General features: G+C 37.0%; 1 protein-coding gene across 8 annotated transcripts in view; it reads right to left on the bottom strand.

Moving 5' to 3' along the window:
- MARCH8 (membrane associated ring-CH-type finger 8) overlaps window positions 1–26262 on the bottom strand; it is a 129286-nt gene that overhangs the window by 102092 nt on the left and 932 nt on the right. Inside the window, exon 1 of one of the 8 annotated variants that reach the window (XM_013983462.2) lies at window positions 7858–9650. The exons of the other annotated variants lie outside the window; for them this stretch is intronic. The gene's annotated coding sequence lies outside the window, so the exon portion shown is untranslated. Of the gene's footprint in view, window positions 1–7857; window positions 9651–26262 lie in introns of those variants that run through there. 8 annotated transcript variants of the gene reach the window in all.

The following is a 26262-nucleotide window of genomic DNA, read 5'->3' as shown; positions in this document are numbered from 1 at the left end:
ATGCACAAAAATAAACTCCAAATGGCTGAAAGACTTAATATACGACAGGACACCATCAAACTCCTAGAAGAAAACAGAGGCAAAACACTCTCTGACATCAACATCATGAATATTTTCTCAGGTCAGTCTCCCAAAGCAAAAGAAATTAGAGCAAAAATAAACCCATGGGACCTCATCAAACTGAAAAGCTTTTGCACAGCAAAGGAAACCAAAAAGAAAACAAAAAGACAACTTTCAGAATGGGAGAAAATAGTTTCAGACGATGCAGCTGACAAGGGCTTAATCTCTAAAATATACAACCAGCTTATACAACTCAGCGAAAAAACCAACAACCCGATGGAAAATGGGCAAAAGACCTGAATAGACTGTTCTCCAAGAAGACATACAGATGGCCAACAAACACATGAGAAAATGCTCAACATCGCCGATCATAAGACAAATGCAAATCAAAACTACCATGAGATACCACCTCACACCAGTCAGAATGCCCATCATTCATAAGTCCACAAATAACAAGTGCTGGAGGGGCTGTGGAGAAAAGGGAACCCTCCTGCACTGTTGGTGCGAATGTAAACTGGTACAGCCACTATGGAGAACAGTTTGGAGATACCTTAGAAATCTATACATAGAACTTCCATATGACCCCGCAATCCCACTCTTGGGCATCTATCCGGACAACACTCTACTTAAAAGAGACACATGCACCCGCATGTTCATTGCAGCACTATTCACAATAGCCAGGACATGGAAACAACCCAAATGTCCATCGACAGAGGATTGGATTCGGAAGATGTAGTATATATACACAATGGAATACTACTCAGCCATAAAAAAGAATGACATCATGCCATTTGCAGCAACATGGATGGAACTAGAGACCCTCATACTGCGTGAAATGAGCCAGAAGGACAAAGACAAATACCATATGATATCACTTATAACTGGAATCTAATATCCAGCACAAATGAACATCTCCTCAGAAAAGAAAATCATGGACTTGGAGAAGAGACTTGTGGCTGCCTGATGGGAGGGGGAGGGGTGGGAGGGATCGGGAGCTTGGGCTTATCAGACACAACCTAGAATAGATTTACAAGGAGATCCTGCTGAATAGCATTGAGAACTATGTCTAGATACTCATGTTGCAACAGAACAAAGGGTGGGGGGGAAAAATGTAATGTATATATGTAAGGATAACTTGATCCCCTTGCTGTACAGTGGGAAAATAAAATAAAATTAAATTAAATTAAATTAAAAAATACATAACCCTGTTTTATGTTTTTCTGTTTAAAAACCTCTTATAGAGCAAACATATTTTGTTCATTCATTAACACTGAACTCAGGACCAAAGGCACTTTTTAACTCATGCCTGAAGGAAGATTTTCTAACATCTATTTTCTCCATAAGGCATGTTATAGCCTCCTTTACTTAGGAACACTAGACAGCACCTCGGTACTATGCTTATAGGCAATTTTAAACAGTGAAATAAATCGTCAATTAAAAAAAAAAAGCACAAAAATGTGAAATTCATGGCACTGAATAGATCACAAAAAGGACACAAAGTATGAGAAATGAAACAAGAAGGCAGAGTATGACTTATTCAACATCACTCAGAAGCCTGCATACTAGATGACTCAAAAATTTTACTACTCTGTACATGTCCATGAATGACTCTGAGAGCACTATGAGTACTGATTTGGGAATTACAAATAAATCTTAGCAAGAAGGCAAATTTATGGATATAGGACCCATGAATAATGAGACCAACTGTGTATCAGTAAATATATTAAATAAAAAGGACTAAATATTCCAAGTAAAAGGTAGAGATTGTCAGAATGAGAGAAAGAAAAACAAAAACCAAGATTCAACCATATCATCCCTACAAGAGATACACTTTGAATATAAAGACGCAAATCTAAAGCAAGAGAATAGAGATATATCATACAAACACTAATATAAGAGAAATACATTCCACAACTGATACGAGATGAAATTTTTAAAATATGAATAGCCATGTGTCTAGTAAATAAATTGAATTATTTAGCCTACCCTTTTCCAAAAGAAAACTCCAAGCTCAGATGATTTCACTGGTGAATTCTATCGAACACGTAAATTAGAATATAATTCCCAACTCATTTTAAATACTTTGCATAAACCTATTAGCAAAACCTTAAAAAAAAAAAAGTATAACCCCCCCACCACCACAAACCATGAATATAGCTCATGAACCCAGATGAAAACATCCTTGGCAAACTAATGGAAAAATCAAAATCAGTAACTTGAAAAAGAGTAATATATCATGACCAAATGGGGTTTATTTCAGGAAGATAAAGTTGGATTAACATCTGAAAGTCAGTGTTATGTAACTTGCAACAGATGCAACAAAAGCATCTGACAAAAATCAACATCAATTCTGAGTTTTAAAAAAAAAAAAAAAAAAAAAACGAGTTCCCTTTGTGGCTCAGCAGTAACAAACCCGACTCGGATGCAGGTTTGATCCCTGGCTTCACTCAGTGGGTTAAGGATCCAGCGTTGCCATGAGCTGCAGTGTAGGTTGCATATGCAGCTCAGATCCTTCGTTGTTATGACTTTGGCGTAGGCCAGAAGCTATAGCTCTGATTTGACCCCTAGCCTGGGAACTTCCATATGCCGCTGGGGGGGGGGGTCCTCAAAAGAAACACACACACACACACACACACAAAACAAACCTCAGCACACCACAAACAAAGAAATTTTCTCAATTATTAAACCTACAGTAAATAACACACTTGATGAAATCTTGAGGCTTTTCTCTTTTGATTGACAAGGCAAGAATGCCCACTCTTATCACTTCTATTCATCAACCAACAGAAGGCCCTAGTCAGTGTAATATGGCAAGGAAAAGAAATATAAGGCATAAGAATTGGAAAGGAAGGTATACAACTGTTTCTTTTCACAGAGTACATAATTGCCAACAAAGAAATTTCTAGGAAATCTAAATTAGTCCAGCCAGATTAATCTAAGTCACTTTAGCAAGGCTGCAGAATGCAAGATCATTATACAAAATCCAAATATATTTCTATATACTAGCAACAAAATGAAAATGAAATTTTAAAAATTATCTTAATGTCAAAGAGTAGATTAAATATGAATAACCTTAAAGAAAGACATGAGTATCTCACGGTGAAAACTACAAAACCCTGTTAACAGAAATTAAATATCTAACTGCATGGAGACATACCTTGTTTGTAATCTGGAAAATTCAATACTATAAAGATATTGATTCTACCCAAATCAGAATTCCATTCATACACCTACCAGATGTTTTTGTAGAAATTGGCCATTTGATACCAAAGGTCTATGAAAATGCAAATGATCTAAAATAGTCAAAATAATCTTTAAAAAAAATTGAAGGACTTACACTTCGAGACTTACTATAAAGCCACAATAATCATCAAAGTATGATTTTGGCATAAGGACAAACAAATAGATCAGAGAGTCCAGGAAAAAGACTCACACTTATATGGTCAATTGATTTTTTTCAAAAAAAGCACCACAGCAATGCAATAGGGACTGGAAATGCTTTTCAAGAAAGGATGCTGGAGCAACTGGATGTCCATATAGAAAAAAAAAAAATACTTCAAACCCTATCTGACATCATAAACAAAAAATAATTTGATATGACTAACAGATCTTTTTTAAAAATTGTTGACGCATTTATTCTGAGGAATAAAATACTGTACTAATTTCAAAATGAAAAAATAAGTTCCATGCTCCAATTTTTTTTTTTTTTTTGGCTTTTTCAGGGCCGCACCCACAGCATATGGAGGTTCCCAGGCTAGGGGTAAAATCAGAGCTGCAGCTGGTGGCCTACACCACAGCCACAGAAACGTGGGATCCAAGTCGCATCTGCAACCTACACCACAGCTCACGGCAACACCAGATCCTTAACCACTAAGCGTGGCCAAGGATGGAACCCACATCCTCATGGATACTAGTCGGGTTTGTCACCACTGAGCCACAATGGGGACTCCATGAATTTTATTTTTAATATGTTATTTTTCTAAGCCAGTTTCTAAGCATCAAATTTTCATGAGACAGTAAACTTCAAAAGTGTTAGCTCAGTACACATGGTAATTTTTTTCCTTCCACTTTTATTGAGATATAATTGATATAAAGTACTATGTAAGATTGAGATATACAGCATAATGATTTAACTTACATATATCATGAAATGATTACCATAATAAGTTTAGTGAACATCCATCATTTCATACAGATATATTAAAGAAATATAAAAAATATATAAAAGATATTAAAGAAATAGAAAAAATATATTTTCTCCTTGTGATGAGAACTCTTTGGATTTACTCACTTTATAACTTTTACATATAACCTCCAGGAGCGTTAATTATATCTACCATGCTGTACATTATATCCCAGGTGTTTATTTATCTTATAACTGAGTGTTTGTACCTTCTGACTCCTTTCATCCAATTTCCCCTCCCTGCCCTGCTCCCCTCCACACACCACCTCTGGTAACCACAAATCTCATCTCTTTTTCTATGAGTTTGTTTGTTTTGAAGTATAATTGACCTACAACACTGTGTTGGTTCCTGGTACACGACACAGTGATTCGATACTTCTATATGTTTCAAAATGATCACTATGGTAAACCTAGCTGTCATCTGTCAGCATACAAAGATAGTACACAATAATTATTTTCTCCACACTGTATATTTCCATGTGACTCATTTATTTTATAACTGAAAGTTACACCTCTTAATTTTAACCTAAAAGCCAAAACTATACTCCTAAAAACACACACAGAATATCTTTACACCACGTACAAGCAAGATGCAAAAGCAAACAACAAAATTCAACATAAGGAGGGACATAATGACCCTTCATGCTGCTGGATTAATACGAAAGTCTGTTTTCAATAAACATAAGTAAAAAGTACAAACATATGTATGCATGTGCATGTGTGTATACACAGACAAACATATCTAAGATGTCCCATACAAAGGGAGTAGAAGTAATGACACACTAATTGCACCACCATGCACCCAGATCTCGATCCCCACTAATAGGAACAAGGCTCCCTGGAGAAAAGCTGATTTGTAGGCTAAGGCACACAAAATGAGCCTGGAGCACCTTGTTGCACAAGAAATCAAAAAAAAAAAAAAGCTCAAATGTGGAGTTCCTGCTGTGGTACAGTGGGTTAAGGGTAGGGCATTGTACTGTGGCAGCATGGGTTCAATACCCCAGTCTGGGGCAGTGGGTTAAGGATTCAGCATTGCTGCAGCTGTGGCATGGGACTGCAGCTAGGCTTCACTCCCTGGCTCGAGAACTTCCTTATGCTGTGGGTGCAGCCAAAAAAAATAGGCTCAAAGAATTACGGAGACATATAAAAAGGAGACAGAAGCCAGCCTGAAAGGGTTCACAGTGACCCCAAATCATGGGGCAATTTGAATATCAAAATAATTATTGTAATAAATTATAGGCCACTAAATAAAAAAATATTTATGAATAATTCAAATAAATAAATAAATTAGTGGAGGGAGGAAGAAAAGCTCTTCTTTATATCAGAACACCTACTAATAAATACAGACGTATGGAGTTGGAAAATCATCACTGGATGCTAAAACGTGTGGGTTTAAAGTTTAATGTGGAACAGGACATTTATATAGTGCTAATACTTATTAACTTCAAGAGGAAAATCTATATCTTGGCAGCAGAGAAATCTGGCAAAGAGCAACTTAACCAAGTATCCAATGTTATCACCAATATTGGAATGAACTAACATCAAGTGGCTCCAAATGTCTTACTCTGAGAACGATAAAAATCATCCTTCTGTTATTCTGTCTACAATGCATAAGCTGAATCTAGTCCTGAGGAAATTTCACACAAACACAAATTAAGGGATATTCTAGAAAAAAGGAAAAAAAAAAAAAACTGGTCTATAGTCTTCAAAAACGTCACTACTGGAGTTCCTGTTGTGGCTCAGTGGTAACAAACCTGACTAGTATCCACGAGGACGCAGGTTCGACCCCTGGCCTCACTCAGTGGGTTAAGGATCTGGCATTGCCGTAAGCTGTGGTGTAGGTTGCAGGCATGGCTCAGATCTGGCGTTGCTGTGGCTGTGCTAAAGACCAGCAGCTGCAGCTCCAATTCAACTTCAAAAGTCAAAAAAAGTCAATGTCAAGAGTGACAAAGACAGGTTGAGGAACTATACCAAATTAGAATAGACTAAAGAAACATGACAACTGAATTCAGTGTGGTTCTAGACTGGTCACTGGACAAAGAAAACAAAAGAGCAATAAAAGACACTATGGGGACAACTGCTGAAAATATAAATATGAACTGTGAATTAGATAGTAATACTGTATTAATTATTAAACTTCCTCACAGATAATTTTACTATGGTCATATAAGAGAATGCCCCAGTTCTTAGGAAATACACAACTCAGACTCAAATCAATCAGAAAAAAATGAATTTACTGATATATATGCATAGAGAGAGGGTGATAAAGCTAATGGGGTAAATTTATAATAATTGGTGAATCTTAGTAAAGGATGTGTGGTAATTCTTTGTGCTCTTATACCTTTTCCTTAAATCTTAAATGACATAAAAATAAAAAATCACACATAACGCAAAAGACATAATTGTAAAATTGGAAAGAAAGTGTTTTTGACAAACATGACAAACGAAAGGTCACTTCCTTCAATATATAAATAAACTGTATACAGGAATCAGAGAAAAAAGGCAGTAACACCCAAAGATATTAATGGAAAAAAAAAACATGTACAGCCAGTTCACAAAAGAAACTAATGTACTTTTAAGGAAAAAGAAAAACAACTAAGAGCAAAAAATCAACTTCACTAATAACTTAAACAGGCAAAGAAAGATAACAATGAGATGTTCTCCACCTGTTAAATCAGTTATTTTCTTTTTTAAAATCACCCAACATTGGCAAGAATGCCCTGAAATGGCCACTAAACATCCTGCTAGCGGGAGTGTTTGTTAGAAACTTTCAGTAACACAGTTCAGCAACACAACCCAAGAACCTTAGAAATAACCATACCACCTCACCCAGTGACTAATTTATAACACCATCCTAAAGAAATCATCTGAGCCGGAGATTAAAATGTATGCCCAAAGTTATTCATCAAAGGATTAAATTATAAATTATTCACAGTGGTAAAGTTCTTTAAAATAAACTGTTATGTTAAACAATAAGGAAATGGTTAAAGATATAATCATAAAATGCAATATCCAGTCCTTAAGAGTTATTAAAAATGGTAAATGCTATGCAATAAATGTTAAAAAAAATAAAGCTTATTTTAAAAGGCATTCAGGATGACCTTGATTAAGTAAAAAATAAACAAGCAATAACGCCTAGAATAAAAGTGCTAATAACAAACACTGATCATTTGAAAATGAATAAAACAAGGACTATGAACATTTATTCGGTCTTGAGTTTATCTATGAGATCTCTCCTACCTTCACCACCTGCCCCCGCACAAGACAGAGCCACTGTTCCTTACATGGTGGTATCCTTTGCAATCACCTGTTTAACTATTTCAGTACTCTGAACATTTCCTGAGGGCATGGCACCATCCCTAATTGAACACACTGAACACTTGGTTCTTTCACATTAATAAATTCTCCCACCTCATTTCATATACATAAAAAAATCATTGACTCTATCTAACTACTAAAGTCACTTCAAAAATGAAATCTAAATTGAATGTGGAAGTTCACCAAGATGCAGTTTCTCTTTTCTTTGCTTCTTTCAAATAAAAACATTAAGGAGAAAAGTGCTTTCTTTCAAAACCCCTGACTCCCAAGGCAGACAACAGGAAGACATCACATACCTGATTAGTGCTCTGTGCTAGGACCACCAGTGTCATTGTCCGCTCACATTTGTGTCAAAGAACATTTGCTTTTAGGTCTAATCATTAGCTGCTACCAAAAAAACACACCCGTCTTCATGTCACGGTGTTCAGCCACTACCCAGGGCCACACCTGACTCCAGCTCTGCCCTATTCCCCAGATTCCACCCTTCACTTGGCAACTTTCCACCTAATTAGCTGAGCAGAGCAGAGTCGGGGAGGAGGCCATGAGCAAGGCTGGCAACACAGAAAAACAAGACAGGAGTAGGATAACCACAACTATGGCACAGCGCTGGCTGAAAGGCATCCATAAGTCAGTGGTTCTCAACTGGAGTGACAGCCATCCAGGGGACTTTAGGCAACATCTTGGAGATACTGTTGGTTGCCATAATTGTCAGGATGTTCCTGGCATCTAGTGGGAAGAAGCCAAGGAAACTACCAAGCATCCTAAAATGCACCAGACAGCCCTCACAGCAAAGAATTATACAGACCCAAATGTCAACAGTGCTCAGGCTGAGGAAACTGCCATAAATTGAGTCATCCACCAATACTGCAGAGTCTAATTCCAACTCAGCAGGAATAGGACACAGTAAATAGAGGAGATCTGAGGTGATTTAGGAACTGAAAACACACACACACACACACAAACACACACACACCCTCCTCAACCAGATGCTAAGGCTGGTAAGAAAATTACTTCCATGGTACAAAATTCTCCCACAGGATCTGGGAACAAGAATGTTACAACTTAATGAAAGTATTAAGAATGCCTTTTTTTTTCCCCAAGGGCTTGCTCTGCCATATATCATACATTTCTTCAAAGACTGCCTCCCAGCAGAGACTGTAAGATGATAATACTATCAAAATTGCCCAGACTGGTTAACATCTCCAGAGAAGTTGGCAATGTACCCACACAGTCAATGACAAATTTAGCTACATATCTCAAGGACCTAAGAACCCAAACTCACAGTTTCCAGCTTGGCTTAAAAGAAAAGTGGCAAAAAAATAAATAAATAAAAGTGGCAAGGACTCAAAGACCATTCAAAAAGAAGAAAATATAGTGCTTCTTTTTCCAGATGAATCATCAAAAACTAAAGACCTAAGAGAAGCCACATTTTCAAAACTGAGAACAAAAAGTATTCCATCTGCACTTAAACCAAAAAAAAAATTGTGGACAAAAAGGAATTTAGAATATGAATTGTCATTATTATAATTCAGTTACAGTTAGTGACCACTCTGCCACATTACAATCTGTTTTTGCTTGATTATTTTAATAATTTTATCATGCTAAAATTTCCACCCAGGGGAGGCCAGAAAGTTAGAAAAGACCTCTGGCACCATCCCTGGCTGAGACTTAAATAACTTCAGCCTGACCCTGATGCATCATTTGCCATTGAGTGTGAACTCGATCTTCGTCCTTTCAGTGTTAGGAAGCATCCAGCACTTAAGGTGATCCATTTCAATGTTGGACAGGAGTACTGTTAGAAATGTGTCCATTGTGCTGAAAAAAGAGCACCTCCTTTCATCTACAGGCATTAGTTTTGCCCTCAATTACAATCGTGTGAAACAAACATAATTATTCTCAATGTATTAGCACTTAAAAGTTTCTGTAAAATTACCGTGACCTCACCACCCCAAACCTTTTTCTTCTCCAAGTTATAAAAGGTGCTCTTGGAGTTCCCATCATGGCACAGCAGAAACAAATCTGACTAGGAACCATGAGGTTGCAGGTTCAATCCCTGGCCTCGCTCAGTGGGTTAAGGATCTGGCATTGCTATGAGCTATGGTGTAACCCACAAACGCAGCTTGGATCTTATGTTGCTGTGGCTGTGGTGTAGGTTGGCAGCTGTAGCTCCAGTTCGACCCCTAGCCTGAGAACCTCCATATGCCACAGGTGCAGCCCTGAAAAAAAAAGCAAAAAATAAAATAAAATAAATAAAATGTACTCTCCTCATGAACTGTGTTATAACTAGCTCAATTATGATTCAGTGAGACAAAAAAACAAGAATGGAAGAATTAGAAGGCATCTGAGAGATGAACTAGTTCAAACTCAACTGTGTTTTTACAAATGAGTAAAATAAGGCAGAAGAGGATGAAGCAAGGCTGCATGCCAAAAGTTAAACAGCTCTTCAGGAAAGCTGGCAGCAGAACTTAGGTTTGCTAATCTAATCTCCTCAGAACTACATCAGGCTGTATTATGTGCTGCTACTAACAGAATTGACATTTTTTTAAGTTTTATGATAAAATAAAAAAGTATTTTCAGTCTTAAAAAGTTTAAAAAAAAACCTCACATCATCACAATCATCTTATGAAGTAGTATAACTATGGGCATGCACACTTCATGGATGAAGAAACCCAGGCCCAAGGTCATACAGTAAGCACTGAAGCAGGCTCCAGAGGCCATGTCCTTAACCACTATGCGACCTGGGCAAATAATTGAACATTACTAACATTACCACAACCGAATTCACAAACTTAAGACTTCCGGTGATTCTTTAAAATTTTGATGCTTTGATAGAGCTAATATAAAAGGTATCCTTCCTGAGAATATAAATTAATTTTTAATGAATCAAGATAAATTTAAAGATTTATAGTATGTAGCCTCCTGGCATAAAATAGATTATTTTAACTTAAAAATTAGGTTATAGTATTGAAGTAACATCTTCTATGTCAACTATGTAAAGAAATTCAACAAAAAGCAACTTAATTTTTCCGGGAGTAACACAGAAGCAACTCATTGTTGACATGGAGCTTTTTGAAAAACCTTAGCCAAGCACAGCTTCAGGATCTCAATCATTTCCCAAAAACCCTTCCACATAAGACTGTGTGCCATGAACAATATAACCACTAAGCAAATAAGATACTCAACCTGCCTAAATCACACAAACGTAACAAAATATTAAGTAGTAATAAAGGTGTAGACAGAATACTTAGGTTTAGTTCCTCTTCCATCAACACTTTATTAAGATGATAGTAAAAGAATTTTTTAAAAAGAAGCTTACTCTTCTGGGAAAATGGAGTAAATGTACTTTCCTCTATTTGTCTCACTAAGTTCAAGAAAAACTCTGGACATTATATATGTAACAGATATAAGACCCTGAAAGGCGGAAAGAAGGCAGCCCAGCTAGGGACCTCGGGATTCAAGGAATGACATGATGTTCAGTTCCGTGGGTTTTCTTTTTGCTTCTTATGGTGCAAACTTGGAGCTGAAGAATTAGCAAATCCAGAAATAAGTGTAAACCAAAAAAAAAAAAAAAGGCTCAAGAAACCAAAGGGGTAGGAAAGGTCAGTCTAGAAACACAAAGACAGACAGATAAGACAGACACACAATGAGACAACCTACTCCAGCCAAATGAGAAAAAACCTGTGGCCACACCCCTAGTCACACCAGCAAGGACCAAGGGTAGACTAGGCATTCAGGCTCACCAAGATGTAACAAAGTGTCCCAACAGCTTCATCAGCAGGTATTACTGAAAGCTGAATATGTAGTTCAGACTTTGATCCCCACCTCTGCAGTGACTTGGTTCAAAAAAAAAAAAAAAAGTCTCAGCAACGACATAAAGAGGAGCCAAAAGAAAATTTCAGAACTGAAAAATACAACTATAAAGATACAAAAACCACTACTTGGGTTCAGCAGAATGGTAGAAGCAGAAATAAACAAACCAACAGAAACTACCCAATCTGAATGACAGAAAAACAGACTGAAAAAGAAAAATGAACAGAGCCTCAGGGACCTGTGGAACTATAACTAAAGATTTAACATTCATGTCATAAGAGAGAGCTGAGCTGAAAAAATATTAAAATGATGGCTGAAAATTTCCAAATTTGGCAAAAGATGTATTTACAGACTCAAGATTCTGAGAAAATCCCAAATAGGATAAACTCAAAGAAATCCTCACCAGGACATGTAGTAGGCAAACCTCTAAACACTAAAGAAAAAAAAAATCTTGAAGGCAATGAGAGAGAAAGAACACTTATCTTGGGGGAAAAAAATCACTTAAATGGCAGCAAATATTTCATCAGAAACAAGGGAGACCAGGAGAAAAGACACAACACCTTTCAAAACTGAAAGAACTGTCAACTCATTGGAGTTCCCTGGTAACTCAGTGGGTTAAAGATTCAGTGTTGTCACTGCTATGGCATTGCTGTGGCGTAGGTTTGATCCCTGACCTGGGAATTCTGCATGGCACAGGCACTCCCTATCAAATTACCAATGGCATTTTTCACAGAACTAGAACAAAATATTTTAAAATTTGTTTGGAAACACAAAAACCTCAAATAGCCAAAGCAATCCTGAGGAAGAAAAACAGAGCTGGATGAATCAGACTCCCTGACTTCAGACTACATTACAAAGCTACAGTCATCAACAGTATGGTACTGGCATAAAAACGGAAATATAGATCAATGGAACAGGATAGAAAGCCACAGAAATAAATGCAAGCACCTAAGGCCAATTAATCTATGACAAACGAGGCAAGAATACACAATAGAGAAAAGACAGTCCCTTCAATAAATGGTGCTTGGAAAATTGGACAGCTACATGCAAAAGAATGAAATCAGAACATTCTCTAAAACCATACACAAAACAAACTCAAAATGGATTAAAGACATAAATTTAAGACCAGATACTATAAAACTCTTAGAGGAAAACACAGGCCGAACACTCTCTGACACAAACCACAGCAATTATCTTCTCAGATCCACCTCCTAGAATAATGACAATAAGAACAAAAATAAAAAATGGGACCTAATTAAGCTTAAAAGTTTCTGCACAGCAAAGGAAACCTAAACAAAACAAAAAGACAACCCACAGAATGGGAGAAAATATTTTCAAATGAAGCAACTGACAAGGGATTAATCTCCAAAATATACCAATACCTCCTGCAGCTGAATATAAAAAAAAAAGAACCCAACTTAAAAAAAAAAAAAAAGAGTGGAACATCTAAATAGACATTCTCCAAATAAGACATAAAGATGGCCAAAAAACACATGAAAAGATGTTCAACATCACTAATTATTAGAAAAATGCAACTCAAAACCACTATGAGGTACCACCTTACACCAGCCAGAATGCCCATCATCAAAAAGTCTACCAATAGTAGTGCTGGTGAGCCTGTGGAGAAAAGGGAACCCTCTTACACAGTTGGTGGGAACGTACATTGGTGTAACCACTATGGAAAACAGTATGGAGGTTCCTCAAAAAACTAAAAACAGAACTACCATACAATCCAGGAATCCCACTCCTGGGCATCTATCCAGAGAAAACTATTAACTCAAAAAGATTCATACACTCCAATGTTCACTGCAGCACTATTTACAACATCCAAGACATGGAAGCAACCTAAATGTCCACTGACAGAAGAATAGATAACGAAGATGTGGTGCATATATACAATGGAATATTATTCAGCCATAAAAAAGAATGAAATCATGCCATTTGCAGCAACATGGATGGACCTAGAAGCTATCATGCTAAGTGAGGTTGGTCAGACAGTGAAAAGACATATTATATGATATCACTTGTATGTTGAATCTTAAAAAAAAGGATACATATTAAGGATCTGGCATTGTCGCTGCTAAGGCTCAGGTCTCTGCTATTGTGGCAGTTTTGATCCCTGGGTTTTGAGGTTTAAGGAAAGAAGCTATCTCCATAAGAGCAAACTGCAAGGTGAAGCAGCAAGTTGTAATGCAGAAGCTGCAGCAAGTTATCCAGAAAATCTGGCTAAAATAATTAATGAGGTGACTATACTAAACAGCAGATTTTCAATGAAAACAAAACAGGATGTTCTCTTGGAAGAAGGTGTCATTCAGACTTTCAGAGCTAGAGAGAAGTCAATATCTGGCTTCAAGACTTCAATGGAAAGGCTCATTCTCTTACTAAGGACTAATGCAGCTGGTGACTAGAAATTGAAGACGTTACTCATTTTTCAAAGTCCTAAGGTCCCCTAAGAATTATGCTAAGTCTACTCTGCCTTTGCTCTATAAATGGAACAACAAAGCCTGGACGACAGCATATCTCTTTGTAACATGTTACTGAATATTTCAAGCTCACTGTTGAGACCAAATGCCCAGAAAAAAAAAAGATTTCTTTCAAAATATTACTGCTCGTTGACAATGCACCTCGTTACCCAAGAGCTCTGAGGGAGATATCCAATGAGATTATTGTTATTTTCATGAGTATTAACACGTCCATTCTGCAGCTCATGAACCAAGAAGTAATTCTGACGTTCAAATCTTATTATTTAAGAAATACACCTCAGAAGGCTACAGCTGCCACAGATAGGGATTTCTCTGCTATATCTGGGCAAAATTTAAAACCTTCTGGCAAGGATTTTTATCACTCTAGATGTCGCTAAGAACATTCACGATTCATGAGAAGTTGTCCAATATCAAAACTAAGGGGAGTTTGGAAGTTGATTCTAACTCTCATGGCTGACTAAGAAGGGTTTAAGACTTCGTGGAGGAAGTGACTGCAGATGTGGTAGAAATAGCAAGAGAAATAGAAGTGGAGCCTGAAAATGTGACTGGATTGCTGCAATCTCATGATAAAACATTAATGGATGAGGAGTTTCTTTTATGGATGAGCAAAGAAAGTGGCTTCTTGAGATGGAAACTACTACTGGTAAAGAAGCTGTAAAAGACTGTTGAAAGGACAACAAAGGCTTTAGAATGTAACATTCATTTTGTTGATAAAGCAATGGCAAGGTTTGAGAGGACTGACTCCAATTTTGAAAGAAGTTCTACTGTGGGTGAAATGCTATCAAACAGCACTGTATACTACCAAGAAATGGTTCAAGAAAGGAAGAGTCAAACAATATGGCAAACTTCATCGTTGTCTAATTTTTAGATACTGCCACAGCCACCCCAACCTTCAGAGACCTTCACCCTCATCAGTCAGCAGCCATCAACATCAAGGCAACACCCTTCACCAGCAAAAAGATTACGGTTCACTGAGGGCTCAGATGATAGTGAGCACATTTTAGCAATAGAGCATTTTTTAATTAAGGTATTATATTGGTTTTTTGGACATAATGTTATTACGCACTTAACAGATTACAGTATTTAAAAATGTAACTTTTATACACATTGGGAAACAAAAAAAAATTGTATGACTTGCTTTATCTCAATATTAGCTTTATTCTGTTAGTCTGTAACTGAATCCACAATATCTCCAAAGTATGCCTGTACTTTGAACTGAAGACATGTTTGGATAGAGGGTTAGCATGCCCTATACGTGGGAAGAAGAATAAAGCAGTTTGGGGACCAGAATGGCCAATAGGAACAGGGTTGATGATACTTATCCCCTACAGAGTTCCCTCTTCCTGGGCAAATTAAAAGACTACATTTTCCAGCCTCCCTTGCAATTATGTTAGAGGCAATGTGACTGATTCCTGATCAATATAGTATGGGGATAGTAATGTCAGCCACTTCCAGGCCTGGACTTTAAAAACATTCATTGAGATCCTACAGCCATCTTCCACTGCCATCTTGGAGGCCAGATGGCACAGCTCACATGGAGTTACATCCAACCCATGTTAGACTTTACATGACAAAAATATTTTGTTGTTGCTATTACTGCTGTTGCCACGGCACAGCAGTGCCGGGTGCTTTCAAAATTTTTGGTGCATACAGAGCAGATTTGGGATTTGGCCTAAGATTCTATACTCCTAACAAGCATCAAAATGATACCAATGTGGATGGCCTAAGGAACACACTTTGAGGAGCAAGAGCCTTAAACCACCAAAAATACTGCACAGTGGGAGAACAGATGATTCTCTGGAGAAACCAAATGGCCCAGAGAAAAGGTATCCCACAGTGACTGAGCAGCAAGACTAAAGAATTCAGATTCACATCAAAGCAGGACGATAGAAGTCTTTAGGAGGAAAAATATCCAGAACAGTATAGAGATTGATAGAAAAGAAGATATTGTAGACTATATGATAGATAACCTGTTAAAATTAAGAATTTTTACATGAAAAGGCGTGTAGGTGAAAAAAATGAGGTAATTACCCTTCAAAAGATACGTAAGAAAGAAAATGTAGTCCCAGACTATAACTTGGCTGTATAGCTAAACAATAGTTAAGTGTTTACTGACTAAATACTGATTACTGATTTTAATAAAAATGGGGTTATAACCATAGTTGGAATGGAGACTAGGTAAATGAGATGTTTAAGATGCCCAAATTCTCAAAACAGGAAGGCAATGCATAATATTTAAAGTTGATAAATCAGGAGTTTCCATCATGGCGCAGCGGAAACAAATCCAACTAGGAACCATGAGGTTGTGGGTTTGATCCCTGGCCTCGATTAGTGGGTTAAGGATCTGGTGTTGCCATGAGCTGTGGTGTAGGTCACAGACGGGGCTCAGATGTGGCATTGCTGTGGCTGTGGCATAGGCCGGCAGCTGTAGCTCGGATTAGACCCTAGCCTGGGAACCTCCATATGCTATGAGTGTGGCCCTAAAAAGCAAATAAATAAAGTTGATAAATCAATAAACCAATAACAGTGGGATAAGCATGAAGTTTAAAAATATGGAGGTAACCCCCCCCCCATTAGAAACAAGAAAACAGAAGTTGCCTTTATTTTTCAAAACAAGCCTTTATGTTAACTGGGTTTTTTTTAAACATCCAACTACTGGAGTTGCCGTTATGTGTCAGTAGTAAAGAACCCAACTAGTATCCATGAGGGTGTGGGTTCCATCCCTGGCCTCTCTCAGTGGGTTAATGATCCAGCATTGCCGTGAGCTGTGGTGTAAGTCGTAAATGAGGCTCAGAGCTAGCATTGCTGTGGCTGTGAGGTAGGCCAGCAGCTACAGCTCTGATTCAGCCCCTATCCTGGGAACCTCCATATGCCACAGGAGTGGCTCTAAAAGGACAAAAAAAAATATCCAACTATTAATTTGATAAAAATTTAAACATCAATTTTAAAACACAGAAAAAAAATGACAGATAATATGAGTGAGGGAATGGGGAAAAGGTAAATATTATTAGAGAAAATGAAAACTGAAATAAAAATTGGGACAACTGCCGCTAACCAATTTAAATGCCCTTTATCAGACAATTCCACTTTTAGGACTCTATACTATATGAACACCCCCACAAATGTTCAAAGACATATTACAAAAATGGTCACTACAACACTGTTAAAAAAGAGAAAAATCTGAGCACACAAAATATCCCCTAATAGCGGAAAAGCTGAACAAATTATGAATGAGTGTACCCAACTTATTTCAGCCTTGCAAGACCCAGAGCAGATAAGTCAGGCAAGCCTAACTCTCTTCTGCTCTAAAGAAATATGAGATAAAAATATGTGCTGTTTTAAGCCTCTAAATTTGTGGTAATTAGTTACAGATCAATTTAAAAAATACTTTTAGAAAAGTTGAAATGCATAACCAGCAGCTATGGTTAGGAATAACCATATATCCAGAGAAAATTTTGCCTGAGTGCATCAGAATTCACACCCAAAATGTTCACGTCATCACTGCTCATGTCAAAAAACAAAAAACAAAAAAAAAAACTAACAACCCAATAATTCAATCAGGAATACAAAGGTAAAATGGTGAATAGTCATATAACATAATATAATACAATGAAACATCAACAAACTACAGCCATACATAAAAATATGGATGAGCCTCAAGTCTCACATAGGACAAAAATAAGTGACAAAAGTACACACTTAGTATAATTCTAGTCATAAAGTTCAACAGAACACGGATAGAAAAAACACAGATATGGTAAAACTACTTAAAAAACAAAGAAATATTAAGCGTGAATCTTAGGTTAGCAGTTCTGTTTGTAGGGAAGTAAAAGAATGGGGTGAGAAGGGGTACCAAGGGCATCAAATGTAGTGTAAAGTTTTATTCTTAGCAGTGATTAAAGAGTAACATTATTTAGGGGAGTTCCTGTTGTGGCGCAGCAGAAATGAATCCGACTAGGAACCATGAGGTTTCGGGTTTGATCCCTGGCTTCGCTTAGTAGGTTGAGGATCCAGAGTTGCTGTGAGCTGTGGTGTAGGTTGCAGACGCGGCTCAGATCTGGTGTTGCTGTGGCTCTGGTATAGGCTGACAGCTGTAGCTCTGATTAAACTCCTAGCCTGGGAACCTCCATATGCCGTGTATGCGGCCCTGAAAAGACAGAAGACAGAAGACAAAAGACAAAAAAAAAAAAGAGAGAGAGAGTACAGTATTTAAATTCTAAAGATATTTTATAATTATGTTTATTCAATATTTAGAAGATGAAAACATCTAGAAAAAAAAGCATCTACATGACCAAAAAAAAAAAAAAACCTACAAGACATACTCATTGAAAAAATAATTCAATAATATATAAAAGTCCAATCATTTTTTTAAATTTATTTTACTTTTTTGCTTTTTTAGGGCCGCACCCATGGCATGCAGAAGTTCCCAGGCTAGGGGTCTAATCAGAGCTACAGCTTCTGGCCTACACCACAGCACATGAGCACACTGGGTTCTTAACCCAATGAATGAGGCCAGGGATCAAACCCGCATCCTGACAGATCCTAGTCAGGTTTGTTACCACTGACCCATGACAGGAACTCCTCCAATCACTTTTTTAAAATCACCTAAAGTCCCACCATCTAGACAAGTCAGTAACAATATGCAGAACATGCTTCTGGGCATTTCATACACTTGTGTTTATACATTAAAGTATTTTAAATAAAATCAGTACATATACACCCATATAGGTACTTATGCTATAAATGCCGTCTAGACTCTTGCTTTTTTTAAATCAACTGTACTGAGTTACAATTTACACAAAATTCACCCAAGTGTAATGTTGGAAAAGTTCTGACAGAAGTCTATGTAGTGCAACAACTACCCAATCAAAATTCGGACAAAACAAAAAAAAAAAGTCCCTCTTGTGCCTCTATGGTCAATTTCCTTATCTCTGATCACAAACAATCACTTAATCTGCTTAATTATAGATTTATTTTGCTGGCTTAGGATCAATGTGAAAGGAATTATACAGTTCATATTTTTCTGTGTGAGGCTTTAGTTCAGCATAAAATTTACAGTTTATCAGTGGTTCCCTTTATACTGCTGAGTAGTACCTCATGGTATACTTGTTGACAGACGTTTGGGCTATTTCCAGCTTTGATCTCTAAACATTGAGATGTAAGTCATTCATGATGTTAAGTTTTTATCTTATAATCAGGGGTAGAATTGTTGAGTCATACAGGAGGTATGTATTTAAGTTAACAGAAAACTGACAAACTGTTTTCCAATATGCCAATATCATTATACACTCCTACTAGTAATTTATGTAAGTTCTGATTGCTCTACATCCTCGCCATTTGATATTGTCTGTCTTATCCACTTTAACCATTCCTGTAGGCAAACACTTGTTCCTAATTTTGATTGCATTTCATAAATGACTAAATGTGTTGAGAATTTTTAATGTGCCTCCTGGAAATTCAAATATCTTCTTCTGTGAACTGTATATCCATATTCTTTACCAATTTTTTTAATTTGAGGGGTGTCTGCCTTCTTATTCATTACAGAGGTCCTTTATATACACTGGACAAAGGTTCTTAGTCAGATATACGAATTACAAATATTTGCTCCCAATATGTAGCATGTCTTTCCTTTCTTAACAGTATCTTCTAAAGTACAAAGTTTGGAGTTCCCATCGTGGCGCAGTGGTTAACGAATCTGACTAGGAACCATGAGGTTGCGGGTTCGGTCCCTGCCCTTGCTCAGTGGGTTAACGATCCGGCGTTGCCGTGAGCTGTGGTGTTGGTTGCAGACGCGGCTCGGATCCCGAGTTGCTGTGTCTCTGGCATAGGCCGTGGCTACAGCTCCGATTCGACCCCTGGCCTGGGAACCTCCATATGCCGTGGGAGCGGCCCAAAGAAATAGCAAAAAAAGACAAAAAAAATAAAAAAATAAAGTACAGAAGTTTTAGAATTCCCTTGTGGTACAAGAGGTTAAGGATCTGGCATCATCACTCCTGTGGCTTGTATCACTGCTCTGGAGCAGATTCAATTCCTGACTTGGGAATTTCCACATGACATGGGTGCAGGCAAAAACAAATAAATAAAGTACAGAACTTTTTAATTTTTATTAGGTCTACCTTAACATTTAAAAGAATTTTATAGTTATTGGGGATTTTTTGTATCGTGTATAGAACCAAATGTTTTCCCCTCAGACTGGGAACAAAATATGGATGATTGCTTATCATTTCTATCATCATCTTGGACTTAAGGTCCTAGCCAATTCAATTAGGCGAAAAAAAGAAGAAAGATAAAAAGGAGGAAAGGAAGGCAAAGAATGCTGACTGGAAATGAATCAGTAAAACTGTCTTTATTAAATGATTGTATATGTAGAAAATCCTAAAAAAACTGACCAAAAGACTACTAAAAGTAGTAAGTGAATTTAGAAATGCTTTAAGATACAAAGGCGATTTACAAAACCAACTGCATTTCTATGCAGAAAATTACTTTTTTAATCTCATTTAGAATAACAAAAAAAAAAACAGGAGTTCCCTGGTGGCCTTGGGGGTTAAGGATCTGATGCTGTCACAGCTGTGGCTCAGATCACTGCTGTGATATGGGTTTGATCCCTGGCCCAGGAACTTCTTCATGCCATGGGTATAGCCAAAAAAAAAACCCATAAAGGGGTTTTTAAGACATAAATTTGACAAAATATGTGTAGTACCTGTACATTAAAAAACTAAAATAACATGTTGCAAGAAATTAAAGAGTTAAATAAATAAAGAGCTATAACATTCATGGATTGGAAGGTTCAATATTAAGATAGTAGTTTTCTAAAAACTGATTTAGAGATTCAAAGCAATTAAAACTGGAATCCCAAGAAGTTTTTTGAAACTAACAAGCTGATTTTAAAATATTTATGAAAATATAAAAACCTAAAATATATGAAATAGTTTTGAAAACAAAGAACAGAGTAGAGGACTTATACTAACTAAATTCAAACCATACATAAAAACACAGTAAGAAAGATAGTAGGGGAGTTCCTGTCATGGCTCAGTAGAAACAAATCTGACTAGCATCCATGAGGACACAGGTTCGATTCCCGTCCTTGCTCAGTGAGTTAAAGATCCGGCATTGCCATGAGCTGTGGTGTAGGTTTGCAGAAACGGTTAGGATACTGTGTGTGTGGCTATGACTGTGGTGTAGGCCAGCAGCTACAGATCCGATCTGACCCCTAGCCTGGGAACCTCCACATGCGATGGGTGCGACCCTAAAATGACAAAAAAAAATAAAATAAAATAAAAGTAAAATAAAACAAAAAAAATTTTTAAATAAAAAATAAAAAAAAACAAAGACAGCAGTTATTGACACATAGACAGACATAAAAATCAAAAGGAGTTAGAGCCCAAAAACAGACCACACACATCAGCAGATTTCCAAGAAAACCACCACAGTAATCCAATGGGCAAAGGACAGAGAAATCTAATAGGAAAAGGATAATCTTTTCAACAAATAATACTAAAACAACTGTGTATCCATAAAGGAAAAAAAATGAACCTAAACTTATACCTCACACCACACACCCCATTAACCCCTCCAAATAGGTCAAAATCTAAATATATGAGCTAAAACCACAAAACTTTTAGGAGAACATTTCCATGGTCTGTATTTTTCATACAATAATGTCTCAGACATCTTTGTATGTTAATAAATGTAAGTGCTTTGCTTTTTTTTTTTCTTTTTAGTGTTGCACCTGCAACAATGTAAGTTCCCAGGCTAGAAATCAAATCAGAACTACAGCTGCCAGCCTGTGCCATAGCCACAGCAATGTGGGATCTGAGCCACATCTGCAACCTACACCACAGCTCACAGCAACGCTAGATCCTTAACTCACTGAGCAAGGCCAGGAATCAAGCCTGCGTGCTCATGGATACTAGTCGGATTCATTTCTGCTGTGTCACAACAGGAACTCCCGTCCTTTCCATTTTTGAAAAAGTAAGAAAAATAAAAGGACAGAGAAAATAAAAAACTTTCAAAACATATCTTAATTTTTTAAAAATAAAGTTTCAAAACTCATTGTGAGTTCCTTATCCATGTAGTTATACAACCTTTCTTTGAATATATAAATATTCAAAGGAAAAGAACAAAAATTGTCTTTAACTTCCTCATATGGTTCCATTAAGAAAAGAATGCCTTCTAGGGATCTGCAGTTTTGCCTCAATAATCACTTTTTAGTGCCTTTGCTTAAGGCATAAATAATAAAATAAATTTGCTTAAGATATATTGATATTATCCATAAATTTCAAATATAAAAGTTACCAGAAGATCCTGACAATATAATAAATGCCATATGATCTGGAAATGGCCTGTCCTGGTTGATAAAGATGCAGAATGCAACCATAGAGATTATAAATTTTTATATTATCATAAAGCAAATTTACTATTCTAAACATAATCCCCACGGCAATTTAAACTATTATAAATATAATCCCCACAGCAATAATTTGGAAGATGGTTCAAAAATGTATTACTACCTGGAGTTCCCATCGTGGCTCAGCAGTTAACGAATCTGACTAGCATCCATGAGGACACAGGTTCAATCCTGGCCTTGCTCAGTAGGTTAAGATCCGGCATTGCTGTGAGCTATGGTATAGGTGGCAGATACAGCTTGGATCCTGCATTGCTGTGGCTGTGGTGTGGGTTGGCAGCTACAGCTCTGATTTGGCCCCTAGCCTGGGAACCTTCACATGCCTCGGGAGCGGCCCTAAAAAGCAAAAAAAAAAAAAAAAAAAAAATTTATTACTACCTAGTCATGAATTGTGTTTAACAAAATGATGATGAAATAGGTATATATAAAATAGGTAGGTAACAAGGACCTACTGTATAGCAAAGGCGAATCTACTCAGTACTGTGTAATAACCTATATGGGGAAAGAATCTAAAAAGAAATGGATATATATATATATATATAAGTGATTTGCTTTGCTGTGCAGATGAAACTAACACAACTTTGCAAGTCCACTATACTTCAATAAAAAATTTTTTAAATGAAGGCAAAATCAAGACCTGTTCAGGCATCAAAAAAGAGTCGGTTATAGTTTATTAATGTAACCATCACAGCTTTCCACAGCACCAGGATTAAAGGCAACACATAATGCAATACTGCTGCCCATGCATTAGTTATTGTGCATAACAAATTACTCCAGAACTCAGTGGTTTAAAACAATGAACATTTATTATCTCACAGCTACTATGGGTCAGGAATCTAGATACAGCTTACCTAGGTACCTCAGATTCATGATTTATCAAGCTAGCTGTAGGATCATCTGAAGGCCTGGCTCTGTGTACAAAGGGGGTTAGAGGGATTTGCCTCCAAGCTCACTCATGTGGCTATGGGCAACTCTTAGTCCCCTACCACATTGGCCTCTCCAAAGGACTGTTCACAGCATCTTTTTTTTGTTGTTAGTTTTTTCTTAATTTCCTTCCTTCTACCAATGGCTCCTTTTGAGGTATAAAAATCAATGGTTTCTGGCATTTTTCACAGAGTTGTGCGACATCACCACAATCAGTTTTAGCATATTTCATCATCCTACAAAGAAACCCAAACTATTAGATGTATCATTTTGCTCATTCTGAGCACTGGGGAGCACACAGACAGGACATCAACAGGAGCGCTCATACACTGCTGGTAGGAGAGTAAGTTAGCACAACTACATGGGAAAGCAATTTGGTGATATTTAGTACAACTGCACATATGCACAACTTACAAGCAGCAACTCCAAACCTAGGTGTTTACCCTCAGGGAAATCCTTACACTTGGAAAAAACCAGCACAGATGGAACCTTGGGGAAAAAACAGCATGGATGAAATACAATAACCTAATCCTAAGTGGAAAAAGTCACAGGAAAAAAATATACATAGCATGATTCCATTTACATCAACTGCATAAATATGCAAAAATAAACAATGTTTTAGAAGCATATATACATGTAAGGACTATCAAAAAAAGAAAAGAAATGGTAGATACAGAATTGAGTCTGGTGGTGACTTCTGAGAGGAAGGAAGTGGGAGTCCAATCCGGAAGGTTTCAATGATATGGTAAAGGTGTATTTTTTTAGCTTTACATATACAAATTATACATTTTTGTATGCATGACATATTTCATAGACATTTTTCCACTGACATCTGAAGTGCATCTAATAATAGATACACCCTGAAGTACTTCCATACTAAGATACTTAATGCAGATGAAGAGTGAATCAAAAACTACATGTAAACAATAGTATCAACTATTTTCAATCCAACCACGTGTATGCTTTGTAGAACTGAGCAGGTGGATTCCCCTGCCCTTTCTCGCTTCTTCCCACCTTTTTGTAAACCTGTCTTCCTCACCTTACCTTAACCACCATTACCTGGATTAAATACCACCTCCTTCAAGGAGTTCTGCCATACAATCTATCAACATGATGGGCACTGATCCTCCTCTCAATTTCCATAGCATTTGTATCACTTAAAGGCCCTCATCACATTATCCCTGGATTGCATGTGATCTAACTCCTCTATCAGAATAAGCACCCGAAGAACTAAAATAACACATCAACCTCATCAACCTGGCTCTTGGAAGGCACTCATTTTTTTGTTGTTGTAGACTGTTAAATGAATAAATTAATTAGAAAAGTCAGGAATTTCAGAGTGAGTTAAGCAATGAAACCAGATCAGGCCTAGTTTAAAAAAAAAAAAATTCCAAAAATGAGGAATTAAAAATTACACTCCCTGAAAAAGAATCTCAACATTGAAAATCTTCAAATTATAGCAAATATAAAACTGACAAATAGTTAAAATTAAAGGTTTATAGCATATATACCAGTCATTTCCATATTTTCATGCAGCCAAAGGCCTAAGAACATCCTAAAGGATTATTTACCACCAGAACAGTCCACCACTTTAGAAAATGCCTTGAGGTCAACCACAACTGAAGAATAAATAGGATTATAAAGTATCTTTTATAGAAAAAAATGGCATATGTCATTTGATGACCCAAATTTGTCACTTTTAATATTTTGGCAACTTTCTTTCCTTTCAGTTATTTAAATTGTTTACTACCAAAAGTATAAACCTAAACACTATGTGATTACAGCAGAAAAGGAACTGCCACATGGAAGGGAAAAAAAGAGACACAGTGAAACAGATCTATTCTTCAACAGCTAGATAATGCTACTGATAACAACCAAGGGGCCTTGACTGGCTGAATCAATTCACTCTTGTCTATGCATCTACAATATCTTCTTGAAGCTAATTTAAAGAAGACAAAACTTTTTGTTGGAGCTGGGGTTGCCAGATTTAGCAAACAGAAATACAGTAAGGCCAGTTAAACTTAAATTTCACATTAAGCAATGAATTTTTTAGTAAAGCGTGCCCTATGCAATACTTATACTAAAAAAAATGCATTCACTGTTTACTAAAATTCAGATTTAACTGAATGTTCTGTATTTTATCTGGCAACCCTACGGGAAGCCAAAATCAATCCAATTTCCTCACTTTGTAGCAGAAACTGAGACCCAAAGAAGGGAAGTGACTTGTCTAAACCTAAACCAAAGATCAAGGAAGTGGGTTGCTTTGAAAAGAGAAAACATATTCCACTAGGTTCACCTTGGGTTCCACTCCTGGTCCCTCCACCTCTGATTTTCACACCCCTCACAGAAGCACCAAGCAGACAAGCTGTCAGAGTACAGTTCCCCTCTTTTAATATCAAACTGTGAGTTTTCAGTAAACGTATCTACTCTAGTTTTTAAAAACAACAAATTAGGAAATTATGTATTTCTCTTAAAAAAAAAAAATTCTCCTGATAATCTTTTCGCCTACTCACCACCACCTCAGCTTCTGCTTATGTTCACTCACTACATGAAACTCTTTTTCTACCAAACCTAGATCTCTCACAATCCAAAAATACTCTTGCTCCAGGGTTTCAAAATCTGTAATATGTTCACATTAGTCCATGACTCTAACGATTTTAGTTCATATACTTTCCCATCTTTCCTAACTTTCAGAGGAAGCGCCCTAATGGATTCAGTTAGTCTCAAATAAAAGTCTTGCAAAAAGTCTTCCATTCCCATTCTGTGCCTGAGCCGCCAAACCAGCAGTCATGAGGTCTCACTTCGGCAAAATAAACTTACTTCCCTGGGACTAGGATGCAAGAAAAGAGGGAAAGAGTAAGGTCTCTCTAGGAAATTCTGGGGCCTTATTCCAGTATATATGCTTAATATACTACATGACATACAGTCAGACGGATAGAAAAATAATAACGGAAAAATTATAGAAAACTTCACATACACAAAGGATTCATCTCCCGGATCCCATCAAATTAACAAATACACAAAACATTCACTAGTTAACAGCACTTTCCAACCTGTGATCTCTGGGGTCCCTCAGGGGT

Source organism: Sus scrofa, chromosome 14 (genome assembly GCF_000003025.6).
Source record: "Sus scrofa isolate TJ Tabasco breed Duroc chromosome 14, Sscrofa11.1, whole genome shotgun sequence".
Taxonomy (NCBI): Eukaryota; Metazoa; Chordata; class Mammalia; order Artiodactyla; family Suidae; genus Sus; species Sus scrofa.
This window is presented reverse-complemented; position numbering and strand designations above follow the sequence as displayed.